Source organism: Zea mays, chromosome 6 (assembly GCF_902167145.1).
Source record: "Zea mays cultivar B73 chromosome 6, Zm-B73-REFERENCE-NAM-5.0, whole genome shotgun sequence".
In the NCBI taxonomy this organism is placed as follows: domain Eukaryota; kingdom Viridiplantae; phylum Streptophyta; class Magnoliopsida; order Poales; family Poaceae; genus Zea; species Zea mays.
Window position 1 is genome coordinate 115,894,009 of NC_050101.1, and position 15,354 is coordinate 115,909,362.

Consider the following 15,354-nt stretch of genomic DNA (forward strand, 5'->3'; position numbering starts at 1 on the left):
CTTCGTCTCCAAGCACTTGATCGATTGTGTTAGTGATTTGAGCTCCGTTCTAGTTGTGAACTCTCTGTGTTTCATCTTGAGCTCAAGTCTTGACTTGTGTGAGTGCGTGTGCTGCGGATTTGTGTGTGTTGCTCCCCAACCTTACTTCGTGTTTTATTTGTGATCAATCTTGTAAGGGCAAGAGGCTCCAACTTGTGGAGATTCCTCGCAAATGGGAAAAGATATAAGGAAGAATACCGTGGTATTCAAGTTGATCATTGGATCACTTGAAAGGAGTTGAGTGCAACCCTAATCCATTGGGACGCCACAACATGGAGGTAGGAAAGTGTTATACTTGGCCGAACCACGGAATAAAACATTGTGTCTCTTGCGTTGTCTTTCTTTGTGATTATTGTGATTCACAAGAGCTCGCTCTATAGCCACTTGGTTCTATTGCACTAACATCTTTATAACCAAGTTTTGTGGCTATTAGTTGTTGATTTTATAGGATCACCTATTCACCCCCCCTCTAGGTGCTCTCAATTGGTATCAGAGCCGTTCTCTTCATGTAAGGGACTAATCGCCCGAAGAGATGGATCCTAAGGGAAAGGGGATGGTGGTCAACGACAAGGAGAAGGAGTCTTTCCTCAACGAGCCTAGAGATGACAAGCCAACCGACTCAGGCTCGAGTCATAAGAAAAGAGATGGAAAGAAGAAGAGGCGCATCAAGAAGATCGTCTACTACGACAGCGATGAATCTTCCTCTTCACCAAGAGACGACGACGATGAGAAAAAGAAACCGGTTAATTCAAATTATTCATTTGATTATTCTCGTATTCCTTTTAATTCCAATGCTCATTTGCTTTCAATTCATCTTGGTAAACCTCCACACTTTGATGGAGAGGACTACTCTTTTTGGAGTCACAAAATGTGTAATCATCTATTCTCTCTCCGTCCTAGTATTTGGGAGATAGTTGAACATGGAATGCAATTTGATAGTACGGATAACCCTGTGTTTATTAACGAGCAAATTCATAAAAATGCACAAGCTACCACTGTTTTGCTAGCATCTTTGTGCAGAGATGAGTACAACAAGGTGAGCGGCTTGGACAACGCCAAGCAAATCTAGGACACCCTCAAAATATCACATCAGGGAAACGACGCCACAAAGATCACCAAAATGGAGTTGGTGGAAGGCGAGCTGGGAAGGTTCGCTATGATCAGGGGAGAGGAGCCAACACAGACGTACAACAGGCTCAAGACCCAGGTCAACAAGATTAGGAGCTATGGGAGCACGAGATGGACGAACCACGACGTCGTCCGAGTTATGCTCGGGTCTTTTACTGTTATTGACCCTCATCTTGTGAACCTCATCCGTGAAAATCCCAGGTACACAAAGATGATGCCCAAGGAGATACTCGGAAAGTTTGTGAGCAGGCGCATGATGGTGAAAGAAGCCCGATATGTAGACGACGCGCTTAATGGTCCATTACCCATCTACGAGCCTCAACCCGTTGCTCTCAAAGCAACAAGCAGCATGGAGGCGTTACCAAGCAAGGTGGCACAAGTTGAGGCGGTCGGGCTAAACGAAGATGAGATGGCTCTCATCATCAAGCGCTTCAAGACCGCATTAAAAGGACGCAAGGAGTACCCCCAACAAGAATAAAGCAAGGGGAAAGCGCTCCTGCTTCAAATGTGGTAAGACAGGTCATTTTATTGCTCAATGTCCCGATAATGAAAATGATCAGGGGGAAGAAAGACATGGGAAGAAGGAGAAGAATAAAATCTATAGGAAGGCTAAAGGCGAGGCGCATCTTGGCAAGGAATGGGACTCGGACTGCTCATCATCCGACTCCGATGATGAAGGACTGGCAGCCTCGGCCTTCAACAAATCTTCTCTCTTCCCCAACGAACGCCACACTTGCCTCATGGCGAAGGAGAAAAAGGCAAGCGTTCGAGAAACTCATAAGTATACTACTTCAAGAGATGATGATTCTAGTGATGATGAAGTAGATTATTCTAGCTTATTCAAAGGTTTAGATAGAGCAAAGGTAGAAAAGATCAATGAATTGATTGATGCTTTAAATGAAAAGGATAGACTGCTAGAGAGGCAAGAGGATATTTTGTATGAGGAACATGACAAAATCGTTAGTGTTCAAAAGTCTCTTGCCTTAGAGATTAAAAGGATTACTATCTTCTGAGTTATCCACTTGCAATGAATCTATCTCTAGTTTAAAGACTTTTAATGATGATTTAAGTGTTAAGCTAGAGGTAGCTAATAAATCAAGTTCATGTGTAGAACATGTTGTAATTTGCAATAGATGCAAGGATTTTGATATCAATGCTTGTGATGAACATCTTGCATCTATCTCTACTACTCCTTAAGAAAGGAGTGTAGGCGTGCACACCTACGCCGTTCTGCCTGCGACTCGCACCCCGCGACATCATCCGCTCCACTCATTCCCACCTCGCCACATCGTGCCCCTTGCTCCCACTCTCCCCTCCCTCGGCCCTCCTCCCGTCCCTCGCACGCCGCCGCCCGACGCCCCCGGTCTCGCGTTGCCCGACGCCCCAGATCCGTCGCATGGCCCCCGTCCTCCCAGTTGCCCAGGGTTGCGGCAAGCACATCGTGCTCGTCCACGGCGGGTGCCTAGGCGGCTGGTCCTGGTTCAAGAAAACGGCACGTGCTGGAGAAGGTGAGGCATAGCCGCGATCGGGCAGCTGCTTTCCCCTAGATTCGAGAGGCTCCCCTCCGATCCTGGCGTGTGTGTCATTTTCTTGATGTGCTAGCTTATTGTCCGTATCGAGCAGTTCGTGGAGGGGAAGTGGCTGGAGTGGATGGACACAGAGGTGAAACCCCAGGACGGCGAAGGCAAGCTCCCCACCTCTATGCTGTTCGGGCCCCGGATCATCCGAGAGAAGTTCACCCAGCTCTGCTCGCCCGAGGTACGTCGTCTCTATCCTCATATGTTTACCGTACCTTTCGTGCGAGTCGAGCTGAAAGGGAAAACGTTCGTCGGTCACTCGATCCTGCGGCGGCCCAGGGTTCCTCCCTCCGATTGTTTTGGCGCAGATATACTCGATGCTGCGGAAAATGGCGTGCGCTACCCGTGTGCTGAAGGAGGTTTGTTTCTCCCTCCGATATTTTTTTTGGCGCGGATATACTAGATATTGCTGGCGTCCGCTACTGTCCTGGAGAATTGGTTATCGCTCCGTTTTTTTTTGCTGCAGATAGGCTAACATCTACTATATCTATATCCATATCTATTTAACTACGAGGAGGAGGTCTTTTACAATTCTGTGCAGGTCTGTTCGTCTTCAATTTTCCATGTTTTTTCCAAAAATGGGTCGTTGTTCTGTTTTTTCTTTTAAAAAGATGGATGCAATGTTCTATCGATTCCTTATCTGTGTTAAGCTTATAGTCTGGACTCATGATGTTGCCTGTTGCAATTTACTGTAGTGATCTATTGACTTCCAGCTGATCAGTCGTTATCGCTTGTAGAACTTCTACTTTGCGGTATTCTTTAAGTTCGACAATGTCATCTTATTCATCAATCAAATGGTGGTCATACAGATTATAGATATTTATGATGTCATTTATATGATGCACTACAGTACAGCTCATCAAAACCTCTGCACACAGATTATAGAGATTTATGCTCAGTTGCTTGCTTTTGATGATGGAGATTGATTTCTAACTGGCTCAGCTCACTCTTCTTCCAGTAAGGGCACAATTTGCTTCATCAAGAGCACTTCATGCTTTCGTCAATTTCCATTGCAGGGTGCTTTCCTGCTTTGAAGGTTCATCTTTTAGGCAGTGAGCATATCTTAATGTGTTGCCCATCATCTCTTTGTATGCATCAAGCTGCCTTTGAATCTTCTTATGTTCATGTTTCCATATGCTCTAGCTCCTCAATTCTTGCATGCAATTTTGTTATAACCTCATATTGTTGTTTCTGTTCAGCTTGAGACTAGGCAATAATGTGAGATTGTTCTTCTAACAGTTTCAAGCTGTCATAGCCTGAATTAGATGTTGGAGCACATGCAGCAATCTCCCCCCAAATTCCTCCCCATGACCCTACTGAGACCATAGCTTATAGTGTATTTTTTTATAGTTTTTTCTTTTTTTAGAGCTGTCATAGCCTACAAACTTTAGAAGAAAAATATGCCCCTTTCTTGTCAAAACCATTTTGTGACTGCAACCAACTTTAATATATGTGCACTGCAGATCACCACCCTTCTCGCGGCTATTCCAATCATCGGCTACGCGTGCATCCTCGACATCGGGTGGGAGTGGGCCGGCGTCATGTGGATATACAACGTCGTCACCTTCCTGCCAATGGACATGTTCAAGCTAGCCATCTGATACGCGCTGAGCGGCAAGGCGTGGGGCACGCTATTGGAGCACAAGATCGCCTTCACCGCCAAGGGTCTGGACTGCATGTGATGGCTGGTTCACCATCGTCGTATTTGACCACGCCAAGTGGGTCGTCTCGTCGTCGCTTGTAAGTTACACTTTATGTTTGTTAATACACAAAACCAATATTTTTTATACAACAAAGGATATTGTCAATGATCTTTACTACCACTTGGAAATCTGATACAATATCGATTTCTCAAGTGTACTATTTAAATAGGACTAAAGGCATTAATCTTAGACCCATTTGCATGGCTCGCTATTATTTGATGTCTTTAGTATTGATCAATGATTTCAATCAGTGCTAAAGGATTACGTGTGCACACAGGATTATATGCATGAAATCTTCTGGTTTGATGTGTCCCCTTGATGTGGTGTCCTTAATTGAAATCTTCTGATTACGTGTGCACACAGGATTATATGCACTCCTTAATTGAAATCTTCTGGTTCAATCAGTGCTAATGGACATGTTCAATTGATGTGGTGCCCCCTTGATTATACGTGTGCACACAGGAACAACGCACGGGTATCAATACAGTGATTACGTGTGCACACAGTGATTTCAATCAGTAGCTTTTTGGTGAACACGTCCCCTTGATGTGGTGTTGAATGCCTCACTGATTAGATATTGACGTGATCTTGTTTGAATTAAGGAGAATTATTATTGACAGTTCTGAGATGTCTCTTCTGGTTTGATTCAGTACTTATTAACAATTTGGTGTCTATAGCTTTGCTAACTTGTGGGTTTTCTCTCAGGGTTCTTTCAGCAGCAATGGCCTCACTATTTCTTCTAAATTACCAAGATTCTCGGACATGTACACTCTCACGATAGCAAGTGTAGACCCATAGTCTATCGCAGCAAACAAGCCAATCCATTTCACTAAGAGCGTGACAAAGTGGTATGTGCCAAGTGATCTTCAGTTTAGCACACTAAAAAATTTTAGTCTCTAGCAGATGCATCTCTTGTGAAAATCTGAACTATAGTGTATTTAATTGTATTTTAAATATTAAATGTCTACTATCCAAAGTGCAGTCAACTCATACCCCTGTCAACTTTAGGATTTCGTGATTAGATGTTCATGTATGATGTACCTAAAACCCATATATGGTTTCCATAGCATTTAGCTGAATTAGATGGCTAACTACTAGGTGAGGGTGTTCCAATCCTGAAGCCAATAGATAGTTATGATAAGATAAATGTCCTTACTGCTTATCTCTAGCAGATGCATCTCTTGTGAAAATCTAAGCCAGAATTTTGATCATCCATTTATGAGAAAATATTTCTGAATTCCATGTGGTGTTTTTTTGTTGCCTCTTTTTGTGCCTTCTCTGTTATCTTAACTATGTTGCACACTTATGAGGATATGATGACCCTTTCCCCAGATGATCGGCAATGAACATATTGAGCGCCATAATTTCTCTTTTGAGGAAACCAAGCCAGAATTCTGATCCTCCATTTATGCATAAAAGGTATTTCTGAATTTTATGTAGTGCTTATTTTGTAGCCTCCTTTTGTGTTTTTTGTTCTTTTAACTATGTTGCACACTTATGAGGATATGATGACCCTTTCCCCAGATGATCGACATGAACATACTGAGCGCTATAATTTCTCATCTGAGAAAACCAAGACAGAATTCTGATCCTCTGTTTGTTTTGCTATTTTGCTTTATTCGTTGTGTATCTTAATTTCTGAATTTATCTTAAGCTTGTACATAAAATTTGTTGTCATTGCTTCCTCTTTTTAGGTGACTGTTTATTCCAAACAGTTATTTTATGTGACTGACATTTGAGTTCTGCGTTGAAAACTGATTATCAATGGATGAATTTATATGGCCATTGTGTATGAGTCAACGCCATAATAATCCTCTCCATGTTTTGTGCGTATATGGTACATGTGCATGATATCACTGGTTGAGCATGAGTGGGGGATATCTTCTTTCAGATTTATATTTTATGTCAAGATGGAAATACGACATTGAGAGAAGGAGAATAGGGCTCATGATCTCAGCCGCTATGAACTTTGTGGCAAAATATTCTCTGGACGACATATTTTTATCGACACGTCACTCAATGTTTGTTCACTCTATACTTAATGTTATCAGTGGAAGGTCAGATGATCGATAGTGAACATACTGGGCACTATAATTTCTCATCTGAGAAAACAAGCCAGAATTTTGATCATCCATTTATGAGAAAATATTTCTGAATTCCATGTGGTGTTTTTTTGTTGCCTCTTTTTGTGCCTTTTCTGTTATCTTAACTGTGTTGCACACTTATGAGGATATGATGACCCTTTCTCCAGACGATCGACAGTGAACATATTGAGCGCCATAATTTCTCTTTTGAGAAAACCAAGCCAGAATTCTGATCCTCCATTTATGCATAAAAGTATTTATGAATTTTATGTAGTGCTTATTTTGTAGCCTCCTTTTGTGTTTTTTGTTCTTTTAACTATGTTGCACACTTATGAGGATATGATGACCCTTTCCTAGATGATCGACATGAACATAATGAGCGCTATAATTTCTCATCTGAGAAAACCAAGCCAGAATTCTGATCCTCTGTTTGTTTTGTTGTTTTGCTTTATTCCTTGTGTATCTTAATTTCTGAATTTATCTTAAGCTTGTACATAAAATTTGTTGTCATTGCTTGCTCTTTTTAGGTGACTGTTTATTCCAAACAGTTATTTTAAGTGACTGACATTTGAGTTCTGCGTTGAAAACTGATTACCAATGGATGAATTTATATGGCCATTGTGTATGAGTCAACGCCATAATAATCCTCTCCCTGTTTTGTGCGTATATGGTACCTGTGCATGATATCACTGGTTGAGCATGAGTGGGGGATATCTTCTTTCAGATTTATATTTTGTTTGTGTTATAGTGTTTTTTGTGGATTATGTTATGTACAATTGTTTTGAGTATCTTCTTTCAGATTTATATTTTGTTTGTGTTATAGTGTTCACTCTTCCAAGGGCAGCTCGATGGAACCGATTGAATGCAGGATGTATTGTTGGTAGCATGCATCAACACAACTAGAATTTCACTAGATCTTGTATAAGTAGGTTCTAATTTTTTGGCCGTTCGCATAACAATTTCTGAAAAAACATGACATAATTCTATCAGAACATTTACAGTGTTCTTTTATTGTTGAATAAAACACTGAATGCTAAGGCATGCATTAATCCATACGTCTTGTGAAATGCTACGGTCCAGGGAAAAAGTGTGTCTAAAAAATACGACAATCTTTTTTTTCTAGAACTGATATATGACATTTGTGTATTTCTTTGAATCTTAGAAGAACTTCCAGGTTAATATGGACCAACTGAACCATCTCCTCGTATCTAAGAACTTGCAAGTTGCAGGTTAATAGGATGCCTGATGTAAGCTTTGTTGGGTTCATGTTGAATGTATTTTTTTGAAATGATTTTGTTTTTGGTGATTGTAAAAATTATGTGAGCATGTCAGTTGATTCTCTGTCTGGCATGAGTTTGGGGAATGGTTTGTATGAATCCTGCCTATGTTTGCATATTGTTTGCTTGGATAACAACTTGTTTGGATCCATTAGCCCTAGATGCTCCTCTATGCCACTGGAAGTGAGTAATTATGTCGCTGTCACAATACACGGGTATTATATCACGATGCACGGTATTTTTCTTGTCTCGTGGCAACGCACGAGCACGTACCTAGAGCTCTGCCAGGGCTCTAAGTCCGTTAGAGGCTCGCAATTTGTGTTCCGTGGAATCGCACGGGCACCCACCTAGTTGCTAAATTAAATGATGAGGTGGCAAGTCTTAATGCTCAACTTAAGACTTGCAAGGTTGATTTTGATAAGCTAAAATTTGATAGGGATGCCTACACTATTGGTAGACACCCCTTAATTAAGGATGGACTTGGCTTTCGAAAAGAAGCCAAGAACTTAACAAGCCAAAGGGCTCCCATTTCCAACAAAGAGAAAGGGAAGGCCCTTATGGCTAGTAGTGTTCAAAAGAATCATGCTTTCATGTATAATAGGAAAATTGCTAGTCATAATAGGAGATATGATTATGATGCTTATGATTCACATGCTATGTTCGCTTCAAGTTCCAATTTTAATGGTAGGCCTAGGAGAAATTTTGTGTCTCATGCTCCTAGGAAAATGTGTAATAAACCTACTACTATATTTCATGCATGCAACACTACGTTTGTACTTTCATGTAAAAATGAAAAAGTGGTTGCTAAGAAATTGGGACCCAAATGCAAAGGAGACAAGGCTTGCATTTGGGTACCAACAGCTATTGTAACTAACCTTGTAGGACCCAACAAGAGTTGGGTACCTAAAACCCTAGCCTAATTTGCCTTGCAGGTTTATGCATCTGGGGGCTCAAGCTGGATTATGGACAGCGGATGCACAAACCACATGACGGGGGAGAAGAAGATGTTCACCTCCTACGTCAAGAACAAGGATTCCCAGGATACGATTATTTTTGGAGATGGGAATCAAGGCAAGGTCAAAGGTTTGGGAAAAATAGCCATCACAAGCGAGCACTCTATTTCCAATGTATTTTTAGTAGAGTCACTAGGCTATAATCTCCTGTCTGTAAGTCAATTGTGCCACATGGGCTACAATTGTTTGTTTACAAATGTTGATGTATCTTTCTTTAGAAGGAGTGATGGTTCATTAGCGTTTAAGGGTGTACTAGATGGCAAACTCTACTTAGTTGATTTTTCGAATGAGGAGGCCGATCTAGACGCATGCTTAATAGCTAATACTAGCATGGGCTGGCTGTGGCATCACCGTCTAGCACATGTTGGGATGAAGAACCTTCATAAACTTCTAAAGGGAGAACATGTGTTAGGACTAACCAATGTCTGCTTCGAAAAAGATAGACCTTGTGCAGCTTGTCAGGCAGGGAAACAGGTGGGAAGCACTCATCACGGCAAGAATGTGATGACTACATCAAGACCACTGGAGCTTCTCCACATGGACCTCTTCGGACCCGTCGCCTACCTTAGCATCGTGGGAAGTAAGTATGGTTTAGTAATTGTTGATGATTTTTCCTGCTTCACTTGGGTATTCTTTTTGCAGGATAAATCAGAAACCTAAGGGACCCTTAAGCGCTTTCTAAGGCGGGCTCAAAACAAATTTGAGCTCAAAGTGAAAAAGATAAGAAGCGACAATGGATCCGAGTTCAAGAATCTGCAAGTAGAGGAGTTCCTTGAGGAGGAAGGTATCAAGCACGAGTTCTCCGCTCCCTACACACCACAGCAAAATGGTGTAGTAGAGAGGAAGAACAGGACGCTTATCGACATGGCAAGGACGATGCTTGGAGAGTTCAAGACGCCTGAGCGATTTTGGTCGGAAGTTGTGAACACAGCTTGCCACGCCATAAACTGGCTCTACCTTCATCGCCTCCTCAAGAAGACCTCGTATGAACTTCTTACTGGTAACAAACCCAATGTCTCACACTTTCGTGTATTTGGGAGCAAATGTTACATTTTGGTGAAGAAAGGTAGAAATTCCAAATTTTCTCCCAAAGCTGTAGAAGGGTTTTTTACTAGGTTATGACTCAAATACAAAGGCGTATAGAGTCTTCAACAAATCATCGGGTTTGGTTGAAGTCTCTAGCGACGTTGTATTTGATGAGACTAATGGCTCTCCAAGAGAGCAAGTTGATCTTGATGACATAGATGAAGATGATGTTCCGATGGCCGCAATACGAACCATGGCGATTGGAGATGTGCGACCACAAGAACAACAAGAGCAAGATCAACCTTCTTCCCCAACAATGGTGCATCCCCCAACTCAAGACGATGGACAGGTTGCTGAGAGCACCTAGAGGGGGGTGAATAGGTGATCCTGTAAAAAACAAATACTTGTAGCCACAAAACTTGGTTAAATGTTAGCACAATGGAATCAAGTGGCTAAGGACAGAGCTCTTGTGAAACACAATAGTCACAAAGAAAACAAGCATAAGAGACACGGTGATTTATCCCATGGTTCGACCAAGTATAACACTTGCCTACTCCATGTTGTGGCGTCCCAATGGACGAGGGTTGCACTCAACCCCTCTCAAGTGATTCAATGATCGACTTGAATACCATGGTGTTTTTCTTTCTTATACTTTTCTCCCGATTGCGAGGAATCTCCACAACTTGAAGCCTCTCGCCCTTACAATTTATGATCACAAAGAAGCACGAAAGTAAGGGTGGGAAGAGCAACACACACAAGACTCAAAGCACAAGCACAATCACGCACACAAGCCACAACTTGAGCTCACAACACAACTCACGGAGTTCTCTACTCAAATGGAGCTCAAGTCACTATCTCAAAGAATCGAATGCGCGAGAATGGAGTCTTGGTGCTTAGGAATGATCAAGGAATGCTTGGGTACTCCTCCATGCGCCTAGGGGTCCCTTTTATAGCCCCAAGGCAGCTAGGAGCCGTTGGAACCCAACAAGGAAGGCAATTCTTGCCTTCTGTCGGGTGGCGCACCGGACAGTCCGGTGCACCACCGGACAGCCACTGTAGCATGTCCGGTGCAGATCTCCTTCCAATCCTGTCGCAGCCGACCGTTGGATCTTCGGGTTGGTTGGCGCACCGGACACTGTCCGATGCACACCGGACAGTCCAGTGCCCCAGCCGACCGTTGGCGTGGGCCACGCGTCGCGCGCGGATTGCGCGGCCGACCGTTGCTCTAGCGGCCGTTGGCTCACCGGACAGTCCGGTGCACCACCGGACAGTCCGGTGAATTATAGTTGTACGCCACCGACGAATTCCCGAGAGTGGCCAGTTCACCAGAGCCCAGCCTGGCGCACCGGACACTGTCCGGTGCACCCAGACTGAGCAGCAGTTGGCTGTACACAGCCAACTCTTTTCCAATCCTTTTCTTTTCCTGATTCTAGCACTTAGACAAATATATTAGTACACAAAAACCAATGTACTAAGTCTAGAACCATACCTTCTTATCGATTTGCACTTCATCTATCATTTGGTATATAATTACTCACTCAATATGTGTTGGGCACTTAATCACCAAAATATACTAGAAATGGCCCAAGGGCACATTTCCCTTTCAATCTCCCCCTTTTTGGTGATTTATGCCAACACATTAAAAAGCAACAAATAGAAGTGCAACATCAATGCAATTGAGAACAAAAATAGTCTTTGACAAGATTTGACATATTTGGATCGTTCTTCGCCACCACTTAGTTTGTTTTTGCAAATCAAATTCATTTTCCTATCTCTAAGTTAAGCACACATGTTTAGACACAAGGAGAGATAATCCAAGAGTAAAAATGATTAAGAGCCAAAAACTCTCCCTTTTTCCCATAATCAAACATTCTCCCCACAAGAGACCAAATTTTGATAGCTTTACTCTGCTCTTTTTTAAAAATTTCACAAGTGGTAGATGATCCATTTGCTTTGGCCTTATTTTCTCCCTCTTTGGCATTAAGCACCAAAACAGGATCAATCTTGGCCCTTAAACCCCATTGCCTCACCAAAATCGTCAATTACGAGTCAAAAGGCAATAAGAGTATGGAGATGAACTTGGAATAAATTACCCTCTCATCGGAGTGCAGTGGAAGTCTTGCATGGTCCAAGTTCACCTTTCCCTTTCAATCCACCTTTGAGACTAGATTGAGTAAACTCAAGCACACGGTTAGTTTCAAAGGGTCAAGTTGTAGCACATCTCCCCCTAAATATGTGCATCACTCACACATGGACTTTTGAGGTCCGGGGATTGCTCGCACAACTTGATCACCATAAGTAAGCAATAATATGCATGAAGGAACATGATCAAAGACATAAAACACATGTATGCTATAGATCAATCCAAGTTACGCGAATCTATGACATTTAGCTCACTACGCAGCCTGCAAAAGGTCTTTTCATCTAAAGGCTTGGTAAAGATATCGGCTAGCTGGTTCTCGGTGCTAACATAAAACACTTCGATATCCCCCTTTTGCTGGTGGTCTCTCAAAAAGTGATGCCGAATGTCTATGTGCTTTGTGCGGCTGTGTTCAACAGGATTATCTGCCATGCGGATTGCACTCTCATTATCACATAGGAGTGGGACTTTGCTCAGATTGTAGCCAAAGTCCCGGAGGGTTTGCCTCATCCAAAGTAGTTGCGTGCAACACTGTCCTGCGGCAACATACTCGGCCTCAGCGGTGGATAGGGCAACGGAAGTTTGTTTCTTAGAACTCCAAGACACCAGGGACCTTCCTAGGAATTGGCACGTCCCTGATGTACTCTTCCTATCAACCTTGCATCCAGCATAATCGGAGTCTGAATATCCAATCAAGTCAAAGGTTGACTCCTTTGGATACCAGATCCCGAAGCAAGGCGTAGCAACTAAATATCTAAGTATTCGCTTAACGGCCACAAGGTGACACTCCCTTGGGTCGGATTGAAATCTAGCACACATGCATACGCTAAGCAAATATCCGGTCTACTAGCACATAAATAAAGCAAGGATCCTATCATAGACCGGTATGCCTTTTGATCAACGGACTTACCTCCTTTGTTGAGGTCGACATGTCCGTCGGTTCCCATTGGAGTCTTTGCAGGCTTGGCGTCCTTCATCCCGAACTGCTTGAGCAAGTCTTGCGTGTACTTTGTTTGAGAGATGAAGGTGTCGTCCTTGAGTTGCTTCACTTGGAACCCAAGGAAGTAGTTCAACTCGCCCATCATAGACATCTCGAATTTCTGTGTCATCACCCTGCTAAACTCTTCACAAGACTTTTGGTTAGTAGAACCAAATATTATGTCATCGACATAAATTTGGCATACAAATAGATCACCATCACAAGTCTTAGTGAAAAGATTTGGATCAGCTTTCCCAACCTTAAAAGCATTAGCAATTAGAAAATCTCTAAGGCATTCATACCATGCTCTTGGGGCTTGCTTAAGTCCATAGAGCGCCTTAGAGAGCTTACACACATGGTCGGGGTACCATTCATCCTCAAAGCCAGGGGGTTGCTCTATGTATACCTGAAAGGGAAATGTGCCTTTGGGCCATCTCTAAGTATTTTGGTAATTTAGTGTCCAACACAAGTGCCTAAGTGTAAAATGGTGGACAAAGTACAAATCAAGGATAAAGGTATGTTTCTCAGACTTAGTACATTGTTTTAGATACTAATGTATTATGTCTAAGTGGTGGAAACAGGAAAAATCGAATTGGAATTGTCTTGGCTCGAGCAGCCAAGACTCTGCTCAGTCTGGGAGCACCGGACTGTCCGGTGGTGCACCGGACAGTGTCCGGTGCGCCAGGCTGGCTCGAGCGAACTGGCCGCTCTCGGGAATTCACCGGCGACGTACGGCTATAATTCACCGGACTGTCCGGTGAGCCAACGGTCGGCCGCGCGATCTGCGCGGGACACGTGGCCGAGCCAACGACAAGAAGGGGGCACCGGACTGTCCGGTGTGCACCGGACATGTCCGGTGCGCCAACGGCTCTCTGGCTGCCAACGGTCGACTGCGCCAGTTAAGGAAAGAAATCGGGCACCGGACAGTGTCCGGTGTGCACCGGACTGTCCGGTGCGCCAGACGACAGAAGGCAAGATTTGCCTTCCCAGATTGCTCTCAACGGCTCCTAGTTGCCTTGGGGCTATAAAAGGGACCCCTAGGCGCATGGAGGAGAACACCAAGCATACTCAAAGCAATCCGAAGCACCGAGACTTCAATTCCACGCATCTATTTCTTTGTGACAGCTTCTAGAGCTCTAGTTGAGTTGGAAACTCATTGGGTTGTGTTGCGAGCTCTTGTTGCGACTTGTGTGCGTATTGTTGCTCTGATTTTTGAGTCTTGTGTGCGTTGCTCATCCCTCCTATACTCCGTGATTCTTTGTGAACATCAAAAGTGTAAGGGCGAGAGGCTCCAAGTTGTGGAGATTCCTCGCGAACGGGATAAGAAAAGAAAAGCAAAACATCGTGGTATTCAAGTTGATCATTGGATCACTTGAAAGGAGTTGAGTGCAACTCTCGTCCGTTGGGACGCCACAACGTGGAGTAGGCAAGTGTTGTACTTGGCCGAACCACGGGATAAACTACTGTGTCATCTCTGTGTTGATCTCTTTGTGGTTATCGTATTGTGCAAGATCTTCTCTCTAGCCACTTGGTGATTATTGTGCTAACACTCAACCAAGTTTTGTGGCTTAAGTTTTAAGTTTTACAGGATCACCTATTCACCCCCCCCTCTAGGTGCTCTCAATTGGTATCAGAGTCGTTCTCTTCAAGAAAGGGACTAACCGCCCGAAGAGATGGATCCTAAGGGGAAGGGAATCGTGATCAACGACAAGGAGAAGGAGTCCTTCGTCAACGAGCCGAAGGATGACAAGCCTACAGACTCGGGCTCGGGCCACAGACGCAAAGATGGGAAGAAGAAGAAGAAGACAAGACGCATCAAGGAGATCGTCTACTATGACGACAGTGATGAGTCCACTTATTCCCAAAAGGACAACGACGACAACGACTGCGAGAGAAGGAAACCGGTTAATTCAAACTTTTCTTTTGACTACTCTCGTATTCCGCAAAGTACAAATGCTCATTTATTATCCATTCCACTTGGTAAACCTCCTCATTTTGATGGAGAGGACTACGGATTTTGGAGTCACAAAATGCGTAGTCACTTGTTCTCTCTCCATCCTAGCATATGGGAGATAGTAGAGAATGGAATGCATTTTGATAGTAGTGACAGTCCCATGTTTATTAATGAGCAAATTCATAAAAACGCACAAGCTACTACTGTGTTGCTAGCCTCATTGTGCAGGGATGAGTACCATAAGGTGAGCGGCTTGGACAATGCCAAGCAGATATGGGACACTCTCAAGATCTCACATGAGGGCAACGACGTCACCATGCTCACCAAGATGGAGTTGGTGGAGGGCGAACTTGGGAGATTCGCCATGATAAGGGGGGAGGAGCCAACCCAAACATACAACCGGCTCAAGACCCTTGTCAACAAGATAAGGAGCT

General features: G+C 43.5%; 1 long non-coding RNA gene, 3 other non-coding genes and 1 pseudogene across 4 annotated transcripts; all 5 read left to right on the plus strand.

Moving 5' to 3' along the window:
* Positions 1-5,754: 5,754 nt before the first annotated feature.
* Positions 5,755-5,850, plus strand: LOC111589593 (small nucleolar RNA Z103). The gene has a single exon (XR_004850957.1). It is a non-coding gene; the product is annotated as a small nucleolar RNA Z103 (long non-coding RNA).
* A 96-nt stretch (positions 5,851-5,946) lies between these two features.
* LOC111589595 (small nucleolar RNA Z103) lies at positions 5,947-6,041 on the plus strand. Its single transcript, XR_004850960.1, has one exon. It is a non-coding gene; the product is annotated as a small nucleolar RNA Z103 (small nucleolar RNA).
* A 465-nt stretch (positions 6,042-6,506) lies between these two features.
* On the plus strand, positions 6,507-6,574 carry LOC111589597 (uncharacterized; annotated as a pseudogene).
* Positions 6,575-6,673: 99 nt separating this feature from the next.
* Positions 6,674-6,769, plus strand: LOC111589594 (small nucleolar RNA Z103). The gene has a single exon (XR_004850958.1). It is a non-coding gene; the product is annotated as a small nucleolar RNA Z103 (small nucleolar RNA).
* Positions 6,770-6,864: 95 nt separating this feature from the next.
* Positions 6,865-6,958, plus strand: LOC111589596 (small nucleolar RNA Z103). The gene has a single exon (XR_004850961.1). It is a non-coding gene; the product is annotated as a small nucleolar RNA Z103 (small nucleolar RNA).
* Positions 6,959-15,354: the final 8,396 nt, after the last annotated feature.